The 21246-nt window shown below is 37.4% G+C and overlaps 1 protein-coding gene and 1 long non-coding RNA gene across 5 annotated transcripts in view; one reads left to right on the forward strand and one right to left on the reverse strand.

Moving 5' to 3' along the window:
• LOC141507278 (uncharacterized) overlaps positions 1-21023 on the reverse strand; it is a 36127-nt gene extending 15104 nt beyond the window's left edge. For all 4 annotated transcript variants that reach the window (XM_074214792.1, XM_074214791.1, XM_074214788.1 and 1 more), the window contains exon 1: positions 20901-21023. The gene's annotated coding sequence lies outside the window, so the exon portion shown is untranslated. The remainder of the gene's footprint in view (positions 1-20900) is intronic.
• Positions 202-18445, forward strand: LOC141521577 (uncharacterized). The gene is made up of 3 exons (XR_012478010.1): positions 202-414; positions 16227-16292; positions 17990-18445. It is a non-coding gene; the product is annotated as an uncharacterized LOC141521577 (long non-coding RNA).
• Positions 21024-21246: the final 223 nt, after the last annotated feature.

Below are 21246 nucleotides of genomic sequence, written 5' to 3' on the forward strand. Positions count from 1 at the left end.
AGGGCTCTGGCAGCATTGCTGATGGCCCAGTTCCAGTAGCATCTGAACTGCTCCTCCCTCCTCCCTTCCCCTTGCCCCTTCTGAGCAGAGCGCTACGGGACAGGAATAGGATACCCTTATCAGGAAGTTCAAACATTTTGAAAACTCCACCCCCTCCTTGCCAGACCCTCTTTCTTCACCTCAAGGGCTGCTAGACAGAAACAGGGAGCTGCAAAAAACAACAACAAAAACCGGAGGATGCAACCTGTACATCCTCTGGTTCACTCCTACACTTGGGCTAATCCCATACAACTTGAACTTTAGCCAGAAGTTGGAAGCTACAAGCTTTCTAGTCTACATCTGCTGTACAATTTAATTCCTTTTGCCTAGTCTCAACATTATTTGGAGGACTATGAGAAATTATCAGACCTGCAGGTATGTATATAATTAGTAAAATTCAAAACCTAAGCTGACCATAAGATTTTCTTCAGTGCTGATTAAATGCATGTGTGTGTGTGTGTGTGTGTGGCTGACCATTCAATAGGCCTTCATAATAGTTTGGATATAGGGAATGAGAGAGAGTGTAAAGTCTGGGATGACACCTAGATCATAAATCTGCAAGACTGGGATTATTCATGTTGCCCTCTGCAGTAATAGGGATGTCACAGGTCCTCTGAAAATGAAGGAAACAATAATAACAAGGAAGCTAGGCAGTGGGGAGAGTTTTGGGGAAAAGATAATGAATGGGTTCTTTTTTGCACATATTGAGTATTGAACATCCAGTTTGAGATCTCTGAAAGGCAGATGTAAGATTGATGATAAGGAGAGAGTTTTAGGAAGGATTGGTACATTTAAGCATCACTGTAGAGATGGTAATTCAATTCCTGGAAGATGATGAGATCACCAAGTAAAGTAGTATAAAGAGAGAAGAGAATTCAGGACAGAGCCCTGAGATACTTGTGGTTAGAGGGAATGATCCAGAGTATTTAGCAAAGGAGACTCTCTGAGAAAGAGTGACCTGAGACAGGTCAGATAGATAGGAAGAGAACCAAGAGAGACTGGTGTCTTGAATAGGTGGAAAGAAGAGAATATTGAGGAAAAGAGGGTTTTCATCCATGTTCAAGAATGTAGAGAGGTCAAGTAGAGTGAGAGCTGAGAAAAAGTCAGTGGATTTAGCACCAAAGAGACCATAAACAATTAAAAAAATTTAATTTTTAATATTCCTTTTTTTTTGGAAATTATGAGTTCCAAATTCTTTTTCTCCCTCCCACCCTCTTCCCCACCCACTGAGAAAAATCAGCAATATGATAGTTATTATATATGTGAGATTTTGTGAAACACATTTCCTAATTAATCACATTTCAAAAAGGCAAGAAACAAAGAAAATGAGAAAATTATACTTCTGCATTCACAGTTCATCACTTCTATCTCTGGAGATGAATAGCACTTTTTCATCATGAGTCCTTTGGAATTGTCTTGGATCATTGTGTTGATCAAAAAATATTGCAATTATTGTGAACAGGGATCACCTAGTTCTTCTCACTTAGCTTTTCACTTAACTTATATGTCTTGTCCTGCTTTTCTGAAACCATACTGTCATCATTTCTTAAAGCACAGTAGTACATCATTACAATCATATGCCACAACTTATGCAGCCATCTCCCATTCTGTGCCACCACAAGAAGAGAAGTTAGAAATATTTTTGTACAAGTAGATCTTTTCTGTTTTCTTTAATCGCTCTGGGATATAGATTTGATAGTGCTATTCCTGGTTCAAAAGATATGTGTAGTTTTATAGCCTTTTGAGTGTGGTTCTAAATTGTTCTCCAGAATGGTAGGATCAATTCACTAATCCACTAGCAGTTAATTCTTTTTTTTTTTTTAGTTAAATGTTTTATTTATTTATTTTTATCAACTACATGCAATGATAGTTTTCAACAATCATTTTTTTTGCAAGGTTTTGAGTTTTACATTTTTCTCCTTCCCTCCCTGTCCCCTCCTCTGGCAGAAAGCAATCTAACATAAACTATACATTATAAACATAACTATACATGCTATAATATAAGCTACACATGCTAAACATATCCACACTAATCCTGTTGTGAAATAAGAATCAAATCTAAATGGAAAAAAGTATTAAAGAGAAAAAAGAGACATGAGACATACAGCATAACTTTTAAAAATTGAAACTTTGGTCCATATTTAAAGTCCACAGGTCCTTTTCTGTATATGGACAGTATTTTCTATCACAGATCTTTTAGAATTGTTTTTGACTCTTATAATGCTGAAATGTGCAAGTCCATCATAGTTGATCATCACCCAGTGCTGCTGTGAGTGTGTATAATATTCTTCTGGTTCTAGCAGTTCATTCCTATATCCATTTTCCACTCATTCTCATTTGTCATTTCTGATAGGTGAGATGATATCTCAGAGATGTTTTTATTTGTTTTTCTCTAATCAATAGTAACTTAGAACATTTTTCATATGACTATAAATAGCTTTGATTTCTTCTATAAAAAAATCTTCCTCTTGACCTTTGACCATTTTTCAGTTCGAAAATGGCTCTTATTTTTATAAATTTGATTCAGTTCCATACTCAATACATATTTAACAAATGAAGCCTTTATCAGAGAGATGTGTTACTTTATTCTCAATGTTACCTTTTAGTATAATATAGTTTCCCTGATTATGTCTTTTTAAAATTGGGTTTATTTTTGCTTTTGTTTTTTCTAGGATCATAATAACTATTTCTGTCTTTTTTTACTTCAGCTGAAGCATATTTGATACTGCTCCAACCCTCTTTTTAGTGATTTAAAAAAATTTTAAATACAAAATAAAAAAAAATTCCCTGAACAAAGCAGACTATAGGAGGGGAATTTTATATAAAATAATAAATTTCCTTTTCAAAAAAACCTTTATAATTAATACTACATATTTTCATAACTGCTCAGCTTTTCTTTGCTTCCTTGTTGGTTTTATATTGTTCTCTTCTATGCACTTTTTTTACTTTATTTCCCCCCTTCCTCCTATAATGTCTATAGATATTCTTCTATAATATCAATAAATATTATATACATATATGTATGAACCATAAATGTACATATAAGTAAGAACATACAATGCTTATTTCCTCCTATCATTGATTTCTCTTAGGGTAGATAGCATTTTCCTTCATAAATCCAAGTCTTTCCATTTTTTTTCCTAAACCAACAAACTCATCATTCCCTATATCACAGCAATAATCCATCCCAATTACATCCTATCTGAGAGATTGTCTATGAAAGTATTTTCCCCCAGTTCTCTGCCCTCTTATCCATTCTTGGCTACATAAACTTTCTTTGCAAGAAAATTTTAATTTAATTTAAAATAATTAAAATTATCCTTTTGACACTTCAATAATGCTCTCACCTTATAATATAGTTTAAGGTCTTATACTGCTAAATTGACTTCTTTTACATCTATTCCCTTGGTTTCTTAGAAGTTCTTGACCTTTTGGTTCTTCAAACTTTACTGTTATTTTTTCTAACTCAATAAAATAATATTTTAATAATTTAATTGGGATGAATTGAATAAATAGATTAGGTAAAATCTCCATTTTAAAAATTATATTGACTTTATATTACAATGAACAATAAATATTACTTAAATTATTTAGATCTGAGTTTATTTATATAAAATATTTGTATAAAAAGTATAAAACTATTCATATAGTTCCTATGTTTTGGCAGGTATATACTCAGCTGTTTTATATTATCTAGATTACTTCAAATTATCTAAAACAATATTAAATAGTATTGCTGACAGTGTAGTTTCTCTATTTTTCACTTTTGATGAAATGTATTTTTACTTTAACTTTGAGATCATGATTCCTATACTTGCTTTTTTTACATACTAAATTCTAATCCTGTCCTCTATATTATCTTTGTGTGAATTTCTCATTTTTATTATGCTTCTTGAAAATAACATATCATTGAATTCAAATTTTCAATCTGCTCTCCATTTCCATTTTATAGTTAAATTCATCGAATTTACATTCTAAACTATAATTATCTGTTGTATATTTTTCTTCTTCCTAGTTTTCCTCACTATTCTTTTGACCCTATTTGTCTTATCCCACTTCCCTCCTGAGCTTTCTTGCCTTCTATTCCTTAACTTACCCACCCCTCTGGGTCCCTTCCTTATCCTCTCCCTCATTTTATCCCTTTTCCCTCTTTATTTCTGAATTTAAAAGACTTTTATACCCCTCCTGATTTATATGTTGTTTCCTCTTTGAACCATTCCCATCAAGGTAAGGTTCCAGCACTATTCATTTGTTCATATGGGTTGTGGCTGAGTTTACTGTCTTTTTTGTATGAAGGCTGTCAGTGTCTGGAACAAAGGAGGACCTAAGATGAGTGCCAGAATGAGCATGATTAGTGGGGTTAATATGAGAAGTCAAAGGGAGTATATAGGAAGAAAGCAATCAATTGGACCAGGTGACTGCTGATTTTTTCCTTGATGTGTGGGCCTCTGTCAGCTAGTTCCTCCGAGTGCCCCTGACTAAGGATCACCTAGAAGCAACACTCTTCATTTATGAATAACCAATGTCCACACTTTTCAGTTGTAGAGGTCTAGGTTCCATCAGTTTTGCACCTCCCTGTTAATTTTTTTGGTATCAATTTTTCCTTTTATGCATCATTTGTTTGAGACAATTACTCCATTTTTAAAAATCACCCCTTCATAACTTAACAATCTTAAGAGTACTGCCAATGTTTTCACATACATGAAGAAAACAATATTGAGTTCTTTATAATTGGTCTATAACATTTATCTTATGTTTCTCCTGGATGGTATACTTTCTCCCTCTGAGAATACCCTTTTTCTTAGCTTTCTTCTTGCTGACTTTTTCCCCATAGTTAGGAGATAGGAGGATCAGTCTTCCTTGATCAAAATGGCTTGACATTGGCAGGTAAAATTTACCTGTAAATTGCTACTTGGAAAGAGTATAATCTATCCTCCCATTCCTTTCTTCTTTTATAAGAATGTTTTTACATTCAATCTCCCCAAATTCCTTCTTATGACTTCTCAGAGAAAAATCACTATCAAAAGTTCAACTCTTATGTAATCTAACATCCCATTCCATTCTGGGAATTATGCCAACAGAAATCTCTCAAGTAAAGTCATGTATTAACAATATGGATGGGCAGCTAGGTGGCACATTGGATAGAGCCCTGGAATCAGGAGGACCTGAGTTCAAATCTGGCCTCAGACATTTAATAAGTGCCTAGCTGTGTGACCTTGACAAAGCACTTAACTCCATTACCTTAAATAAATTAAAAAAAATTAAATTAAAAAATATGGTTACTACATAATTATACTATATAGCTAGAAATGTAAGATTTAAAGTTTTTAATAGTTATGATTACAAGAAAAGGACAAACTCATAAATCAGAACACTGGGAAATTACAATTGCATTTTGAAAACAAGAATACCTGAATTAAGAAATTTAAAGTAGACTTCTAATTTTGAAAAGAAATGCATTTCAAAGTATTTTTATTATGATTTTTGGAATTCATAAAATTAACTGAGGGGGTAGCTAGGTGGCACAGTGGATAGAGCACCGGCCCTGGAATCAGGTGTACCTGAGTTCCAATATGGTCTCAGACATTTAATAATTACCTAGTTGTGTGGCCTTTGGCAAGCCACTTAACCCTATTGCCTTGCAAAAAAATATTGTTAACTGCATTAATCTTGAGTTAACTGAGAACATATTGCAAAGAAGAATGGATTTTTAGAAACATTTGGTCACAAATTTTGATCAAAAGTTTTCAATTGGGGGGGTGGAGTCAAGATGGCAGTGTGAAGGCAGCATTTCCCGGAAACTCCTTCCCCCCAAAACTGCAAAAACCAACAAATTATAGCTCTAGTCAAAATTTAGAGGGGCAGAACCCACATAAAGACTGAGTGATACATTTTCCCATTCCAAGATAACTTAGAAGTTCCAGGGGAAAGTTGTGTTTCACCAGGACCAAGGGTTGGGAAAAAAGTCACAGCCACAGCCCAGCACAGCCCAGTCCAGCCCAGAGATCAATGGCAACAGCTTGAAGGGGCAGTGAGAGAATTCTGCTACACCAGAATGAATGTGGAGTGAGGAGCACCAGCCACAGAATCTGCAGCATGAATCTGGAGAAAGCATCCTGCACCCCCAGAGACAGTAAGGGAAGACTGCAGAGATTTCTCTGTTCTCCCTTGGGGTAGGACTCTGCTGCTAGCCTATACTCAGATCCATGTTTGCAGTTTGGGCTTCCATACTAAGTATCCAAGCTGGATCCCTCCTTATAGCTCCAGAGGGGCCATCTACATATCAAAGAACAGGCAAGAGAGCATAAGACGTCCCAGTGGGGTTGCCCCCTCAAAAAAACAAAACCCCAAAGCCTTGGAAGTGCTGTAAATTAGTTTTGGGCTGAGGAAATGAGTAAACAACAGAAAAAGAAGAATCTGATCATAGAGAATTACTTTAGAATTATGGAAGATCAAAACACATACTCAGATGATAACAAAATCAAAGCTTCTGTATCCAAAAGCTCCAAGAGAAATAGAAAATTGTCTCAGACTATGAATGAGCTCAAAAAAGACTTTGAAAAGCAATTAAGAGGGGTGGCTAGGTGGCGCAGTGGATAAAGCACCGGCCCTGGAGTCAGGAGCACCTGGGTTCAAAATCTGGTCTCAGACACTTAATAATTACCTAGCTGTGTGGCCTTGGGTAAGCCACTTAACCCCATTTGCCTTGCAAAAACCTAAAAAAAAAAAGCAATTAAGGGAGGTGGAGGAAAAATTGGGAGGAAAAATGAGAGCAGTGCAGAAAAATCATGAAAACCAAATCAACAGCTTGGTGAAAGATATACAAAAAAATACTGAAGAAAATAATATGTTAAAAACCAGTTAAGCCTAATCCAAAAATTAGAAGAAAATGTGAAATATTTAATTGGAAAAACAACTGACCTTGAAAACAGATCCAGAAGAAATTATTTTAAAAGTATTGGGCTACCTGAAAGTCATGACCTGGAAAAGAGCCTAGACTTTATTTTTCAAGAAATAATACAGCAAAATTGCCCTGAGATCCTAGAAGCAGAGGGTAAAATAGAAATTGAGGGAATTCATCAATCACCTCCTGAAAGAGATCCCAAAAGAAAAACTTCCAGGAATATTCTAGTCAAATTTGAAAACTCCCGAGTCAGAGAGAAAATACTAAAAGCTGCCAAAAACCAACAATTCGACTACCATGGCTCTATAGTCAGGATTACACAGGATCTGACGGCATGTACATTAAAGGCTCGTAGGGATTGGAATATGCTATCCCAGAAGACAAAAGCTCTTGGTCTACAACCGAAAATCAACTCCCCAGCAGACCTGAACATCCTCTTTCAGGGGGAAAAGATGGACTTTGAATGAAACAGGGGACTTTCAAAGTTTCCTATTGAAACAACCAGAGCTGAACAGAAATTTTGATCTTCAAGTACAGGACTCTGGTGAACCATAGAGGGGATGCATGAGAAGGACTAATTATGAGGAACTCAATGATATTGAACTGTTTGTATTCTTGCATGGGAGAAGATACTGATAACTCATATGAACTTTCTTATGTATAAGAGCTGTTAGAAGGAACATATATAGACAGAGCACAGGAAGGAGCAGAATATAATGGTATAATCTAATAAAAAGATGGAGTCAATGGGTGACAAAAGAAAGTACTGGGAGAAAGAGAAAGGAGAGGAAGAAGGAGCTAAGATATTTCACATAATATTCAAGAAAAAGCTTTTTTAATGGAGTGGAAAGGGGGGAAGGTGAGGAGGAATGAGTGAGCCTTCATTCTCATCAGAAATGGCTCAGAGAGGAAATAACATATACACTTAATAGGGTAAGGAAATCTATGTTACCCAAGAGAAAATGAGAAGAAAAGAATGGGATAAGGGGGAATGGGGGGGGGAGGGAAATCGGTGATAGAAGAGAGGGAGAGGGTACTCAGATGCAACACACTTTTGGACAGGGCCAGGATGAAAGGAGAAAGAGAATAGAATAAATGAGAGTGGGGAGGAAGAGAGTGGAGGGAAATACAGCTAGAAATAGCAACTGTGGGAAAAATATTGAAGCAACTTCTCTGGTGGACTTATGATAAAGAATGCAACTCACCCCAGAGACAGAACCACTGGAATCTGAATACAGACCAAAGTACATTTCTCTCTCTCTCTCTCTCTCTCTCTCTCTCTCTCTCTCTCTCTCTCTCTTCTTGATGTTTCTCATCTTCTTGGGAGGGAGGGGTTTTATGTTTACTCTTATGTTTACACTTATAACACATTCAATTTCGATCAATGTATAGCATGGAAGCAATGTAAAGACTATCAGACAGCCTTCTGTGGAGGGGGGAAGGGAATGGAGGGGGGGAATTGTAAAATTCAAAACCTTACAAAAAATGATAGGTAGATACTACTAATGTATACAATTGGAAAACAAATAAAATATTAATCTGAAGTTTTCAATTTGGAGATCTAATTTGACTTTATTTCTAGAGATAAAGGTAAAGACAAATGGATTTGAAAATTATTTGTTAATTGTTTTTGTTTAAAGACACTAAAAAAAATCAGTGGAGAAATGTTTTTAAATCAGCTCTGATATTTATATGCCTTTGTTTTTTAACTGGATTTTTCTCACCTTTCATAAAGTTAAGAGGAAGTTATATCTACAACTGTTTGTAATCACTTATGAAAAAAATTTTAAAAATGATAAATTGTTTGGACTTATAATGTTGAAACATAAAGGTTAAAGAGTTTAGACTACCACAGGTTAGATGGGTGGACAAGGCAGGGACAACAAATCCAGCTCCCTAGGGACAACAAACCCAGATCATTTCTCTGGGGTCTTTAAATTCAGTATGGGCAAGTCCTGGGAAACCAATTTTAGTCATGTAACTTCTAAACAGGGAACTTGGCTTGTTGTAGACTTGTACTCTAATAGAGAAAAGATTTCTAATGATTTTGTCTTTACACAGAACAATTTAAACTTGAGAAAAAGAAAATAAAAACAAGTGAAGAATGTTAAATGAAATTGCAAGAGCCTTCTCCAGATACAAAACCAACTGGACTCTCTGGTTGTTGTTACCTTGCAAAACTGATGGGCCTAGACTTCTACAGCTGAAAAGTATGAGCTTTGTTTATTCATAAAAGAAGAGTGTTGCAGGTGTAGTGGATAGAGCACCAGTCCTGGAGTCAGAAGGAACTGAGTTCAAATTCAGCTTCAGACACTTAATTACCCAAGCTGTGTAACCTTGGGTAAAGCACTTAATCCTGTTGCCTTGCAAAAACCTTAAAAAAAAAATAAGAGTATTGCTTCTAGATGAACCAATTGGGCCTAGTCAGGGATACTTGTTGAGAGAGCCTTACACATTAGGGAAAAATCAGCTACTACCTGGTTTAGTTGGATCCATTCTTCCCACATATGTTGGCTCCTTCTCATATTAACCCCATTAATCCTGCTCTTTCTGGCACTCATCTTATTTCCTCCTTTGTCCCAGACACTGACAGCCTTCAAACAAAAGTCAATAAACTCAACTACAACCCATATGGACAAATCTATACTGTTTCTCCAAGCCCAAGGATACCAACAACTCCTCCCTATACTTCAGCACTCATATGATGATGTGGTTGCCTCTGCTCAGCTGGAAGCAGCTCTAGAAGAACTGAGCTTCAACCTTCATTCCTAACCAACCCTAATCCCAAAAAATTAAAACAAAAGGCAAGAATTTTTGGTCCAGGCCTGGGTTTCACTATTGCCTGATTAAGCCTGTTTAAGCATCATTTCCCAAAGAAATGAAACTTAACCTCCAATGAAAATCCCAAACAACTCTTAGCCCCCATGGAAACCACAGGAAACCTTCCTAAAGCACTCACCCTATAAAAGGCTTGCTCTCCCAACTTCCCACCTTTGAAGTCTGCTCTGACCCAGCCTGCCATTCCTTCCTCAATAAACAGCTTTATATTCCCCTCCATTTGCATTTAAATGCTGTCTTCTTTATACCAAGATTTTCCATTACACACCCACACTATTTACAAAATAAAGGCTGCCTCTCCTTCCAGTTGCCACTGTTATTTGTTGATTCTGCAGTTTCTACCTGGAAGTGGTAGTACTTCACTCAAGCTGAATTTCTCTTCCCTCCACCCCCCCACCCCCACCCCAGGAGAGGTCTTTCCAGGGTTTTTTCCTAAATTTTTTCAAATTGTCTTTGGAGGACAGCTACCTTACCCCATATTTCCCTCTGTTGCTTTGAGATGAAACTCTATCATTCCCCCCATTTATTTATTTATATATTTATTCTTATTATGTACAAATAATGCTTTTTATACATTACTAAAAATTCTTGTTAAAGAATAAACATAATACCCCTCCCCCCAAAAATATAGACCCACATGAGCAATAAAGTAAAGGGGAGAGAAAAAATTAAAAAAAATAATAACAATAATAATTGTAGGTATGGCCAGGTGGTGCAGTGGACATAGCACTGGCCCTGGAGCCAGGAGCACCCGAGCCCAAATCTGGCCCCAGACACCCAACAATCACGCAGCTGTGTGACCCTGTGCAAGCCACCCCAACCCCATTGTCCTGGAAAAACACACACAAAAAAAGATCTAAAATAAAATAAAATAAAATAGTAATAATAATAATAATAGTAGGGGTGGCCAGGTGGCAGCCAGAGCACCGGCCCTTGAGCCAGGAGCACCAGTCCAAATCTGGCCTCAGACACCCAATAATCACCCAGATGTGTGGCCCCAGGCAGGCTACCCAGCCTCATTTGCCCTGCAACCCCCCCTAATAATAATAATAATAATAATAATAATAAATGTGCTTCAGTCTGTGTTCTAACACCACCAGCTCTGTCGTGGGTGGATCACATTCTTTATGATAACTCCATCACAAAAGGTACTTCCATATTTTGCCATTGTTGATCACAACTCCCTACATTCATACTTCTCCACTACCATGTACTATATTTTTCTCCCTCCTTTCACTCTGTCTCTGTTGTAGGGTAGCTGAGTGGCACAGCAGACAGATTCCTGGCTCTGGGGCCAAGAGGCCCTGAGTCCACATACCACCCCTTAGGCCCAGCATCCACCCAGTCCTATGGTACCGGACAGGCCATCCAATCCCAGCCCCTTGCAAGATGTAAAAAAGAAAATGTGTTATATCTGACCACTCTACACCCATGGTCCATCCTCATCTCCATCACTCATATCCCCCCTTCCTCCTGTCCCCCTTCTCTCCTTACTCTAGATGTCTATATCCCAGTGAGTACATATGCTGTTTCCTCTCCTAGCCACGGATCTGATAAGAGCAAAGATTCCCTCATTTGCCCTTGCCTTCCCCCTTCCATATCATTGCAATAGCTCATTGTAATAAAGAAAAATCTTATTATTTGAAATATCTTAGCCTGTTCCTCCTCTCCTTTTTCTTTCTCCCATTACATTCCCCTTTTATCTATTGACTCCATTTTTATACCATGTTATATCTTCAAATTCATCTTTCTCCTGTGCTTCATCTATAAAAGCTCCCTCTACCTGCTCTATTAAATGAAAAGGTTCATATGAGTATTATCAGTATCATTTTTCTATGCAGGAATACATGTAGTTCATCATCATTAAGTCCCTCATATTTCCCTCTTCTCCTCCACTCCCTGTGCTTCACCTGAGTCCTGTATTTGAAGATCAAACCTTCTGTTCAGCTTTGGCCATTCCAACAGGAACATTTGAAATTCTTCTGGTTCATTGAAAGTCCATCTTTTTCCCTGGAAGAGGATGTTCAGTTTTGCTGGGTAGTTGATTCTCAGTTGCATTCTGAGCTCTTTTGGCTTCTAGAATATTATATTCCAAGCCCTACAAGCTTTTAATGTAGTTGCTGCTAAGTCCTGTGTGATCCTGACTGCAGCTCCATGATATTTGAATTGTGTCCTTCTGACTGCTTGTAATATTTTCTCTTTGACTTGGGAGTTCTGGAACTTGGCTATAATATTCCTGGGGGTTGGTTTTTTGGGATCTCTTTCTTGGGGAGATCAGTGGATTCTCTCAATTTTTATGTTGCCCTCTACTTCTAGGATATCAGGGCAATTTTCCTATAGGAATTCTTTGAAAATGATGTCAATGCTCTTTTCCTGGTTGTGACTTTCAAGTATTGCAATAATTTTTAAATTATCTTTCCTGAATCTGTTTTCCAGTTCAGTTGTTTTTTCAATGAGATGCTTCACATTTTCTTCTAATTTTTCATTCTTTTGGTTTTGAAGTATTGTGTCCTGATTTCTGGTAAAATCAGCAACCTCCCTCAATTCCATTCTTTGTCTGAAGGATTTCCTCAGAGAGCTTTCTTATCTCTTTTGCCATCTAGCCAATTCTGCTTTTTAAACCATTCTTCTCTTCAATAATTTTTTGAACTGTTTTGTCCATTTGACCTATGCTGGTTTTTAACATGTTATTTTTTTCAACATTTTTTTGGATTCCTTGACTAAGCTGCTGACTTCATTTTCATGTTTTTCCTGCATCTCTCTCATTTCTTTCCCCAATTTTTCTTCTATCTCCCTCACTTGATTTTCAAAGTCTTTTTTGAGCTCTGTCATAGCCTGAGCCCAATTTCTGTTTTTCTTGGAGTCTTTAGATGCAGGAGCTTGTACTTCCTCATCTTCAGATTGAGTGTTTTGATCTTTCTTGGGATCATAGACAAAGTATTTCTCAATGGTGTTCCTCTTTTTTCTCTGCTCGCTTATTTCTCCAGCCTGTGCCTGGTTTTGGGGTGCTTCCTGAGCTTTCAAGTATTAGTGGGATGCTGCCCCCAAGGATCTCCATGTGTGAGGCTCTGTCATCCCTCTTGGTCTATGAATGACCATAAAGATCTGAATGTGGTCAGAGCCCCATAATCCTGTTCCAGGAACAGAGGAGAGAGCTCGGCAATCTCTCTCCACTCCCCTCCCTAGGCTCAGTACTCATGCCCTGGGTAGCTCCTGCTTAACTAACTTCTGCTTCTAATTCCTGGATCTGGGCTGCTGTGATCATGCTGCTCACTGTGTGCCCTGAGGGCTGGGCTTCACATGCTGGCTCTGGCAGAGGTCCCCTGCTGATCCCCCAAGTTGTGCCTGGTTTTCCCTGGAGTGTAAATCAGGAAACTGCCCCCACTGCCCTGAGCCACAGCTCCCGGCGCCCTGGGGCTGCCTCCAGGAGGCTGAAGTTCCTTCGCTCTGGCAGGCCACCCCTCTGGTGGGCCACCCCTCCGACCCCATGGAGCCAAGCCTTTCTGCTCTTTTCCAGGTTACCTTGGGTTGGAGAACTGCCTCACTGGATCCCTCTGTAGGTTCTGTATCTTGAAAATTTTTGATGCCCTATCATTTTGGGGGAATAAATTTGGATAGGCAAAAGTTTTCCTCTCCAAATTTACTCCCCAAATGATAAAACATCATCTCAAAAAAATCTACTCTAACATTTTCCCAGAATCTTCTCCCTCTAGTCTTTTAACTCTGTGAATGTCATTGTTTAAAGGATGTCTCTTGTAAACAACGAATTGGTGGGTTATGGTTTCTGAGTCATTGTGCTCTCTGCTTCTGTTTTATGAGTGAGCATATCCTATTCATATTCATAATTATATTTACTGTGTATTTCCTTCTATTTTTTTCCTGCTTCCTCTCTCTCTTTTTTTTTAGGTTTTTGCAAGGCAAATGGGGTTAAGTGGCTTGCCCAAGGCTACACAGCCAGGTAATTATTAAGTGTCTGAGACTGGATTTGAACCCAGGTACTCCTGACTCCAGGGCTGGTGCTTTATCCACTGCGCCACCTAGCCGCCCCCCTGTTTCTCTCTCTTTTAATCTTATTCCTCTTCAAAAGTCTATTCTGCTTCTGACCACTGTCTCCCTTAATCCACATTCCCTTTTATTATTTCTCTCCTTCCCTATTATTCCTTTCCCCTCTTATTTCCTAGATGGGAAAGTTACACTTCTCTACATACCTGAGGGTCTATATATTCTTTTCTCTTTTAACCAATTCCAAAATTGAGTTTCTCACTTCCTTTGAGATTCATGCTATTTGTAACTACTAACCAATTAAAAATATAGTAGCTTTTTTGCTCATGGTATAGGAGTGAAGGTTGATAAGTGATGAGTGATTCAGGCTGAGATTTGGGCTGGATCTAATCAGTGATATGATAAGGGGGCTAGGGATTCAAGAGAGGGGACAGTGTAGAGTTGAATTGGTTCACAAAGGGCTCATAATGTGGAAAAGAGGAAAAAAGTTAGCTTGTGAAGGGGGGATGGTCTGGAAGAGAACTGAAGGGTTAAAGAGATTGGAGGTCATAATGCAGATGAAGGGTAGGGTTTAGTAAGAAAAGGCAGAGGGAGAGGTGAAAGACCAAGGATTGTGGTGGGATAAGGGGATTTTGGAGTTCTTAAACTGCAAATGGTAGAATATTTGTGGATAGTGATGGACTTGAAGGCAGGGCCTTCTTTGTGTGTGACTAAGTCCTTTAGTATGAGGGTAGGAGTTAGCTGTATGTATGTATGTATATGTATTTATAGAGACATACATATTAATACATGTATATATATATGCACACACACATTCAATATGCATACAATACACATATATTTATATACACATATGCATATATATCTACACATACAAACATGTTGCATACACACCCTAATCACATGGCTGCTGAACCTACTCACTTTAGATGAGCTCATGATCTGGGAGCCTGAAGACAACAACCACTATGATTTTGATTGGCTTGTGGATGTGAATAGCATGAACCTCAAAGGAAATTAGGTTAATTAGTAATAAAGATAGATAGAGAACCTGAAAGTGGCATTGGGCAAATTAAAGCATCTCTTAGGTACCACCTCACACCTATCAGATTGACCAATATGACCAGAAAAGACAATGATCAATGCTGGAGGTGATGTGAGAAATCTGGGACACTAATGGATTGTTGGAGCTGTGAACTCATCCAACCTTTCTGGAGAACAACCTGGAATTATGCCCAAAGGGCAATAAAAATGTGCATACCTTTTGACCAGCAATACCACTACTGGGTCTATACCCTGAAGAGATCATGAAAAAGGGTAAAAACCTCGCTTGTACAAAAATATTCATAGCGGCCCTGTTTGTGGTGGCAAAGAATTGGAAATTGAGTGAATGTCTATCAATTGGGGAATGGTTGAACCAATTGTGGTATATGTATGTGATTGAACACTATTGTTCTATTAGAAACCAGGAGGAATGGGAATTCAGGGAAGCCTGGAAGGATTTGCATGAACTGATGCTGAGCGAGATATGAACAGAACCAGAAGAATATTATATACCCTAACAGCAACATGGGAATGATGATCAATCTTGATGGACTTGCTCATTTCAGCTGTGCAACAATCAGGCACAATTTTGGGCTGTCTGTGAATGGAGAATATCATCTGTATCCAAAGAGGGAATTGTGGAGTTTGGACAAAGACCAAAGATTATTACCTTTAATTTTTGAAAAAAAAATCTCTTCTTATGTAATTTTGCTGTTATATTTTATTTTTTCTTAAGGATATGATTTCTCTCTCAGCACATCCAATTTTGATCAGTGTATAGCATGGAAACAATGTAAAGACTATCACATTGCCTTCTGTGGGGGGAGGGGGAGGGAAGTGAGATTGGGGGAAAATTGTAAAATTCAAGAAAAAATTTAACAAAAGAAAGTGGCATTGGGGAGCAAGAAATATTCCAATTCCTCTGCTTTGACCGGTGAGCTAAGGAGAATGAGTGACAATGTAGCCAATACTAGAAAGTGTGGCCAGAGATGCTATGTCATCAGGGGAAAGCCAGTTTTCTCTAAGAGCTAGTTGATGAAATGCATGGGAGAGATAAAGATTTAAGATGGAGAAGTCTATTGTCTATGCAGCAGGTATTCCAGAGGACACAGAGGAAGGACTGGAGTTAGGTTGCAATTTTGGAGGAGAGGTGAAAGGAATGGAAATGAATAATCAGGTGGTAGGAATTGAGGAGTGAGGTAGTTTATAATTCCAAGTGAACAAGTTTCAAGGATCTTTAGAGTACGTTTTCATGAAGGTGAGATTCAGGGTGGCAATGAAGAAGTGGAGAGCCTAGATGGGTTCCCTCTACTGATGCAATCAGGTAGCTTCTGTCATTTATAGTAGAAGAGTTGTCTTGAGCACTAAAAGGCTAATTGATTTGCCCACAACCATACAGGTTTTATGTGTCTGAGGCAGGTTTTGAACTCACACCAAGGTCTTCATCCATGGGACACTGCTTCAGGTATGATTTTTCCAGTTTTGTAGAGATAGATCTTAATACCTTAGAATTAACTACTTTAAATGCATTAGCAATGACTTGGAATGTGGAAAGTTTAAAAATAAATGCTTTAAAATTGGGTAAAGCTAGCTGTGAGAGAAGTCACTACGGACTATTATCCTTTTGATTCAGGTACATTGGGGTAAGCAGACTTTGGCATTCATTTGCAAATACTGTTTTTTCAAATAAATTCTTTGATAAAAACAATTGGGGGAAAATAGAATTATTTCCCTAAGATGAGAATCTTTTAATTTTTCTTCATTGGTCTCTACCATCTAAAATCACAAAAAGCAACCATCTAGTCTAGTTCATTTATGAAAGAAATTCACTCAACAATATACTGGCCAAACAGTTATTCAAACTCTTCTTGGAAATCTCCAATGAGCCACCACTCTTGAGAACCAAAATTATGATAGTGGACAGAGACCAATCTTATGAAAACCAGAGGACCAGAATTCTAATCTTTTTTCTGTCATTAAATAAGCACATGTCCTTGGGCACGTCACCCAAGTGCTCAGAGACTCAGCTTTCTAGGTTCAAGTCCTTATAGTACACCAGTTGGTCAGCTAAGTAGAGTTTTGAAAATAAGGCACTAAACCCTAGAGTCAGGAAGACTTGAGTTAAAATCCAGACCTCAGAGACTTCCTAATTGGGCAAGCCACTTAACCCCATTTGCCTCAGTTTCCTCATCTGTAAAATGACCTGAAGAAGGAAATGGCATCCACTCTGGTATCTTTACTTTAAAAAACTCCAAATAGTCATTGGTAATCAGGCAAGTCACTTTACTTCTCTATATGTCAGATTTCCTTATCTAAATAATGAGTCTAGACCTTTTTGCTATAACTTTAATGGGGAAACAAAAATATATGATTCTTGGGCTCAACAAAAAGGCAAATGAAATTGAGTTCTATGTTCTCAGGTCAGAAAGAAAATACTTCAATCAGAAAGAAACAATTCAAATATTATAGAAGCACAGTCAAGATCACAAAAGATTTGGCAGTTTCCATGGTCCTTATCCACTGTACAATATTGCCAACATACTCAGACCACCAGGTCAGATTATTACCAGTCTCTGATTACAAGGTCTTGTTGCTACTTGGTGCTGGTCATACAATTGAACTTTCACCAGTTCCCAAATTTTTGCAAGTATACCCACAACAGGAATGTATCTCCAGCATTATCTCACTTAGTCCCAGAATTACCAGATTTTACTTCATTTGAAGCCTGCTAAAGAGGTCTCATGAGATTTAACAAATGTTGGTCCCAAGGCTGAGGATTTAATATACTCCCAAGCCCAGGTTATCTGGAAACAATATCATTGAGCTTAAAAATCAGCCCCAAATTCCAACAGTTCAGGATCGCTAAGTAATATTTCAAATAGGCTTTTGACTCTACTTGGCTTGACCACTGGGCCAAATCTCTACTTAGCCCTAAGAACTATGCTGAGTATTCATCAGATCCCAAGGCTGAAGTCACTCATTTTTAAAAAAAATTATTTTAAATTACAGAATAAAAACAAGCATTTCACAAGCATTTCCATAACATAGTAGTAATAATAATAATAATAATAATAATAATAATAATAATAATAACATAGTAGTAATAATAATAATAATGTTTGTCCTTCATTTTCTTTCTTTTTTTTTTTTTCTTTTTTTTAGGTTTTTTTGGCAAGGCAAATGGGGTTAAGTGGCTTGCCCAAGGCCACACAGTTAGGTAATTATTAAGTGTCTGAGGTTGGATTTGAACTCAGGTACTCCTGACTCCAGGGCTGGTCCTCTATCCACTGTGCCACCTAGCTGCCCCATGTCCTTCATTTTCAAAGAAGATCATGACATCAGAGTGATAATGCCACGTGACAAACACATGAATTGGATTTGAGTGAAGGGATGCTGTGCTAAGTCACCAGTCTCACTTTCTCCTCCAGAGTCATCTGGGTTCAGTGGCCAGATATGGATCAAGATTACTGGGAGATGGCTCTGGATGTGAGGCAATCAGGGTTAAGTGACTTGCCCAAGGTCACGCAGCTATTAAGAACCTAGCATCTGAGGCTGTATTTGAACTTCCTTCCACCTGACTCCAAAGCCAGTGCTCTATCCTCTGCACCAAATAACTGCCCCCCCCATAACATAGTATAGTAAAAGAGGGTGATTGAACACAAAACTGCAAATCTATTATGTACAATTTGCTATTCTTTTTAAATATATAATAAAGTTATGATGTAAAATTTATTACTTTCCTCATTATTTCTTCCATTCTCTCCCCCTCCTGCCCCACCTTACAAAATAACACTAAGAAGCAATTTTTTTAGAAGTGTAAGTCTAACAGTTCAGGGTCATAAAGAAGTGACTCTACTGTCTTCATGATTCTTAGGATATGCAAACATACTTGGCCCTTGCCAATGAGGCACACTTCCAGTAATTCCTCACTACTAAGCCATTATCTTTACCATTATGCCAATCAGACTGAGGATACCTCAAGATTTCCACACCCAGGGTTTGGGTAAAGATGGTTTAGAAAATCTAAAATTCTTTAAAGCCTCAGGTGGATTATGGGTCCTTAATTTGATGTTTTTATAGCTCTGTGGATAATGGGACTAGATCCATATGGTTTGAATTGATTTTTACCACATGAACTAGTTATTAGAATAGCAAGTATAGTAGGTTTTATTAAACTGTATTAGGTTTTGCTATTAGTAGATTTTAGCAGAATTATCCAATAATTTCTTTAAGTGATTTGGAATCAAAGAAGCAGAATCCCCTACAGAATTGTTCTGAGAATAAAAGGTCTATTTTAGAATGTACAATTTCTTCTCTAGGGCCAGATGACTAAATAGGACATCTGGGACTCAAGATAAAATGTGATGATTAAATGGACATTGGGAATAGGTTACTAGGATATAAAGGGATTCAATACTAGTTAATATTGATGATCATCATTGTATTATTCTGACTTTTTGTTCCATAATATTTATGATTAAGTTTTCTTGGTTACCTTGGTAACATGTAAATCTCACCTCTCAAATTATTCTATTATAAGCCCTCTAAGTAGTTTGATTTATTCATGTATTTCTGATTATGAATATATGAAAAATCTTATTGGTTTAGATAAGTGATTTTGGAGGAAGGGGCCTACCCCTCTCCCAAGAATCAAGGTAGGGGGCAGGAACTGAAGGAATTGTGGGAATTGACTCCATTCTGTGACTTAATTTTGGATATAGCTCAGTTTCCTTTTTCTTCAGTTGTGGGTCTAGTCCAATTTCTTCATTGTGAGAAAACTTTATTTGATTATAGAAATTATAAGAAAATTTTATTGCAGTTTTCCTGGGAAACTGATCAATTGCTCAGAGACACTTAACTAAAAGACCTAGGTTATACTGACCAAAACCCCAGATAGATTCGAAGATTGATGCAAGTAGTTTTCTCAGAATTATACATCTCAAGTAACCAATATTTCTTATTTGAAAACTGGTCCTATATTGGTCAATCGGTTGCTGTTTCCTTATTTCTTTCATTGAATACAGACACTTGGGTGCAAGTGGGACACCTCTTTTTATGATTTTAAGAAATTGCACCCTATTTGTTTTTCCCTCCTAACTTGGAAAGGCTCTAATTTTTCCTCCAATTAGAAATCAGATTACCTAATATTTTATATTGATATATATCCTGTTGGTTGCTTTTGTTGCATAAAAATTTCTCCCCATCTGTATTCAGGATCCAATGGCAAGGTGAGGATACCTGGTTCCAATTTGCTATGCTAATGGTATGCATTACTTACATAAACTGATATGCTTGGAAGCACAAAACTTTATTTCCTCAATCATTTCAGATTCTATATTCCACATTGAATCAGCTTTATTCATTCTAACACAATCCAGAGCTCCAAGAAACAATTTATAAAATTCTTTTTTATGTCCAACCTGGATTTAAATCTTCCCCCAGGAGGGTTAGGAATGCTTAAAAACTGGTTAAAAACTGAAGAAAATTTTGTTTACCAAAAAATGCTAAATCCTTTGTTGAACTTATGCAGTAGAATGATGAAGAGGTTGGGAAATCTTCCTGGTGAGAGCAATGTTTTTATAACTCACATACCAGTAACATTGTTTTTCTCTGAGCTCAAATATTTTCAACTGAATCAGAACTTTGGGACCAGAGAAATATTGTAATAATATTTCTATATTGGAAACAAATCTTGTAATTTTTTTTTTCTTTACTATACAAATGTTTTCCATTCTGTATTGGCTCTGGTAAATCCCATTTCCTAAACTACTCTGGACTTTAAGGGTCATACCCCTTGTGCCAGTAGCAGGCAATGAATGCTACTCTACCTTTGTCAGTATTGGCCACTCCTTAAGAACCACCCCTGTGGCATACAAAATGTAAACTACTTTTCATCAGGTGCTAACCATTCCTTAAATGCCTCCCACATTCCTCCCACCACAGAAGTATGTTTAAGGAAAGGTTTCACTCTGACTATTACTACTGTGAATTCTCCATGTGACTATCTCTTGGAAAACCTTAATCCTCTATAAGATGCTTAATTTACTAGCTTTATCTAACACTTGTCTATTACCTGTTTGTGGTTACTTTTAATAAATGTTTCTTTTTTCACCCTTGCACTTCAGGATCAGATAGATGGTTCTGTAAATTCTTCATTGCATGAAACCTAACTCCAGTTTAGGGACCCAGCAACACAATGACTGATCTCCCAGAGATGTGGGGAAGCTCTAACTTCAGGTGGACAAAGTGCTTTGTGATGTCATATTCCTCTTAAGTGTGAAAAGCCTGGGCTGAAGTACCAAAGTCTCAGTTCTATTTTAGGAGTTTGAAGAGGCAAATCTAATTTTCTCTTCTCAAAGACAGTGTTGTTTCTCTGAATTGACTTTATTTTACTATTTTAATTAATATTTATTACTATT

This window comes from Macrotis lagotis, chromosome 1 (assembly GCF_037893015.1).
Source record: "Macrotis lagotis isolate mMagLag1 chromosome 1, bilby.v1.9.chrom.fasta, whole genome shotgun sequence".
Taxonomy (NCBI): domain Eukaryota; kingdom Metazoa; phylum Chordata; class Mammalia; order Peramelemorphia; family Peramelidae; genus Macrotis; species Macrotis lagotis.